The sequence below is a fragment of the Lupinus angustifolius genome, chromosome LG16 (assembly GCF_001865875.1).
Source record: "Lupinus angustifolius cultivar Tanjil chromosome LG16, LupAngTanjil_v1.0, whole genome shotgun sequence".
NCBI lineage: Eukaryota > Viridiplantae > Streptophyta > Magnoliopsida > Fabales > Fabaceae > Lupinus > Lupinus angustifolius.
This window is the reverse complement of record NC_032024.1, coordinates 19194451-19195052: the sequence shown is the minus strand read 5'-3', so window position 1 is coordinate 19195052 and position 602 is coordinate 19194451.

Sequence of the window (602 nt, the reverse complement as noted above, 5' to 3'; positions counted from 1 at the left end):
CAATGATACTCATTGGTTACCACCCTACAGGTGCCTACAAGCTCTATGATCCTCTAAAAGACAAAGTACAAATAAGCAGAGATGTTATTGTACTAGAACATGAGAACTGGAACTGGAAGGAAATGACAACAAGCCTGAGAAAGCCTATACCAGAGATCATTGATGCAGAGGTAAACTCAGAAGAAATTAGTGCTGAAATCATTGATGAACCAGTAGAACAAAGATCAAGAAGAGCAAGATCAATGCCTACCAGATTCAATGACTATGAAATGCACTATGATTACCAAATCAGTGATGAAGGTGATTTAGTGCACTTAGCACTAATGGCTGGAGCAGAAAAAATCAATGAACATGAAGCTCTTGAACACTCAGTATGGAAGGAAGCTATGATTGAAAAGCTTAATTCTATTGAGAAAAACAAGACCTGGAGTTTGGTTGATCTTCCAGAAGGAAAGCATCAGATTGGAGTAAAACGGGTTTTTAAACAGAAACTCAATCCTGATGGAGGCATATCAAAACATAAAGCAAGACTAGTGGCAAAAGGATTTCTACAAAAGGAAGGTCTTGATTATACAAAGGTATTTGCTCCAGTGGCCAGAATT